Source organism: Pseudophryne corroboree, chromosome 6, assembly GCF_028390025.1.
Source record: "Pseudophryne corroboree isolate aPseCor3 chromosome 6, aPseCor3.hap2, whole genome shotgun sequence".
Lineage (NCBI taxonomy): Eukaryota > Metazoa > Chordata > Amphibia > Anura > Myobatrachidae > Pseudophryne > Pseudophryne corroboree.
The window spans coordinates 314,194,691-314,198,449 of NC_086449.1; the positions used below are offsets into that span (position 1 = coordinate 314,194,691).

The window sequence follows — 3,759 nt, forward strand, 5'->3', positions numbered from 1 at the left end:
TGGTTGGTGGCTTGTTTCCAGGACCTTTGTCGCCATCCTTGGCCACCACAGCGGTTGTATCTCCTAATCCTGCCTTGGTGTGAGTTATTACACCTAAAGGGACATTTTTTCCAGCTTTTGTTGAAGATTTTCCAGAAGTATCTGTGTCACTGGCCGTAAAACTGCTCTCTTGTGAGGACACTGTATCAAGTTTATTACGTAAACCTCTTTGACTCCGAAAAAAACTTTTTTTTTCTCTCCTGTTTGTTTAAGGATTTATCATTTTTACCAGTCAGCCATTGTTAGACCTGATGATTTTCATAGTCTTGTTTGACCTTTGCTAACTTTTCACGTTTAAATTTGATTAAGTCCTTTTTATATACAGCCAGTTGTTGGTTAAAAATCCAAAACTCCAAGAAATGAAGCGCTGTCCAGATCAATACATTTTCAAAACACAAAACATTTATTTTACATTACATAACATACAAACATTAATCACACGGCCGGTGTAACAATGAATTAAAATATTAAAATATATATGGAAAAGCTAGTGGCCACTTCTGAATTAATTTAGCTTAATTACACTTAATTACTAATAATTAGCAGCATGGGTGGCATTTAGCCAACAGATCCTAGCTTCTGCACTTGCTCACTATATAATATAGCTCCAAGATGTTAGAAGCTCAGAAAGCACAGAAGGTTAAGATGTTAGAAGCTCAGAAAGCACAGAAGGTTAAATGTCATGTAACAATAGTGAGCTGACAATCCCTCGTATTTGTCAAATGGCAGTGATGAGATCAAAGCGTGTAAATATTCATGCAAACTTGGTTAGTAGTAGAAGTTAAGTAATAATAATTTTCCATATAATCTCTTAACAGAGATAGACTTCAGAGATTTTCCGCGTATTAATCAATTGGCAATAATAAGAAATCAGAACGTGTAGATATTCATGCAAACTTGGTTAGTTGTAAAAGTTCTGTATTAGTAATTTTCCGTATATTCTCTTAGCAGAGATAAACTTATACTTATCAGTCCAGCTTATCAGTCCAGCGTGGCCACGCTAATTAGATAACCAGCTCGACGTGTCTTCAGACCTGGGGTCTAAATGCAGGGTGACGTCTCACTCCTAATGGCGTACTCCGGTCCTCACGTATATCTGCTGGGTATCCACAATGTTACATCTACTGATTCTCTGGAAGAAGCCGCCCATTTGCACACAGGCGGAGAAACGCGTAGAGGGGAGTGCTAGTTACGGCTGTAACATTGTGGATACCCAGCAGATATACGTGAGGACCGGAGTACGCCATTAGGAGTGAGACGTCACCCTGCATTTAGACCCCAGGTCTGAAGACACGTCGAGCTGGTTATCTAATTAGCGTGGCCACGCTGGACTGATAAGCTGGACTGATAAGTATAAGTTTATCTCTGCTAAGAGAATATACGGAAAATTACTAATACAGAACTTTTACAACTAACCAAGTTTGCATGAATATCTACACGTTCTGATTTCTTATTATTGCCAATTGATTAATACGCGGAAAATCTCTGAAGTCTATCTCTGTTAAGAGATTATATGGAAAATTATTATTACTTAACTTCTACTACTAACCAAGTTTGCATGAATATTTACACGCTTTGATCTCATCACTGCCATTTGACAAATACGAGGGATTGTCAGCTCACTATTGTTACATGACATTTAACCTTCTGTGCTTTCTGAGCTTCTAACATCTTAACCTTCTGTGCTTTCTGAGCTTCTAACATCTTGGAGCTATATTATATAGTGAGCAAGTGCAGAAGCTAGGATCTGTTGGCTAAATGCCACCCATGCTACTAATTATTAGTAATTAAGTGTAATTAAGTGTAATTAAGCTAAATTAATTCAGAAGTGGCCACTAGCTTTTCCATATATATTTTAATATTTTAATTCATTGTTACACCGGCCGTGTGATTAATGTTTGTATGTTATGTAATGTAAAATAAATGTTTTGTGTTTTGAAAATTTATTGATCTGGACAGCGCTTCATTTCTTGGAGTTTTGGATTTTTTGCTTTTTTGGGGGTTAACAGTGACCTCTTAAGTGAAGCAGCAGTCCTTGATCTGGTTAATCTATTAATATCCCAGAATTTATTGTTTGTCAGCGCCCAGGTATTCTTTATTAGTTGTTGGTTAAGTTTATTAATCCAATCTTGTTCCTGTTCAGCCTGTAAAGTCACCAGTGAGCAAGCCTATATATTGGTGAAACGGGCCGTTTGGTTAGTGGGACCCAGTGGGACTGCGCAGCCCACTCCCACACAAGGGACACATCGGTTTAGTAAACGCCCATTTGGGCCTTATGATTTATATTCATTCTACTATTATTATTGTTGTTTTTTTCTCTTATTGATATAACTATCTCCTTAATTACATGCTCGATATCTGCAACAAAATGTAACACCAGTATAGCAATGATGTAATATCAGTATAATGATAGCTTTTTCTTTATCATGGACTTTAAACCATCGTGATACCTCCTTTTTGCAACAGTGATAAATGTATTAACTTTATCAGATAATGATATATTTTTTGTAAGCACGCAAAATAACTTGCTTGATAACTAATTTGACATCTGATGTGTATTAGCTCATAGCAATTATGCAATAACGGTGTAACGATAGCTTTTCCTTACCATGGACTTTAAACTATAAATCTTTTCTGATACCACATTTTTGCAACATAAATAAATGTACTAACTTCATCAGCCAAAATATGGTTCTGTAAGCACGCAAAATAACTTGCTTGATAAATAAACTGATACCTGAAGGGTATTAGTTTGACAGGGTTATGTGATTAGTTTATCAGTCTCTATAAGGATCAAACTAACATTGTTTCAAATTTTGAATAGCACCAACTTTTAAGATTTTTTCTTCGTTTGGCTGGTTGACTGATTCTTAGAAACACACCAGCGTTGGTTACAAACTATGTTTACACCATAGAGATTGAAGGTTTTCTCTAGTAACAATACCAGTCAAACATCACCACATATATGTGTTTAAGACACAGCTTACATTTTTTTCTTCTAGTCAATTATACTTTGCATGTTTTCAATGCTCTCTCATCCACTAACCTGGACAGCAGAAGCATCTTGGTAGTCATACTCTCTCATTCAGCAGATTACGGCCATACTCCACAGAATACGCCTGATCTCGTCCGATCTTGGAAGCTAAACTGTGGCAGGCCTGGTCAGTAACTGTGTGGGGGACCAACAGCGAACACCAGGTGCAGTAAACAACCCAGCTGAACAGCAGAAGTAAGACACCCCCTCTCTTTAAATCTATCTTTTCTTTCTTCTTATCCGTTTTGAATTTAAATACCTCACTTTGTGATTGTTGAATATGCTATAGCTTCATCCTTAAATACATACCCACACTAAACCAGCAATCTCGTATCTTCAGTCTTTTGCCTGTTGCAAAAAGTCTAATTATACAACAATTATTGAAGTAAATGCCTTTTGGTAACACCACTGCCCAAACTAAGAGCAGCAGGTGCTTAAGGACCTACATAGGCAACATTTTTTACCTGCTATATGACATTTCTCCCTCCTTGGAGCATTTATATTACGGAGAAGCTAAACCGAGTCATTATCCCGCTGGGATTAAAAAATACAACCTGTTTCATATCATAGACAGGTTCTTCCCAGTTTGACGCACTAATAACAAATTATTTTCACCAAGGCGTTCCACTTATATATTCTTAGAATAGTAGCATTATTAACATGCACTAATATTCATATTAATGTTT

At 36.7% G+C, this 3,759-nt stretch overlaps 1 pseudogene; it reads left to right on the forward strand.

Annotated features, from left to right (window-relative positions):
* Nucleotides 1-3,130: 3,130 nt before the first annotated feature.
* LOC134937690 (5S ribosomal RNA) lies at nucleotides 3,131-3,249 on the forward strand (annotated as a pseudogene).
* Nucleotides 3,250-3,759: the final 510 nt, after the last annotated feature.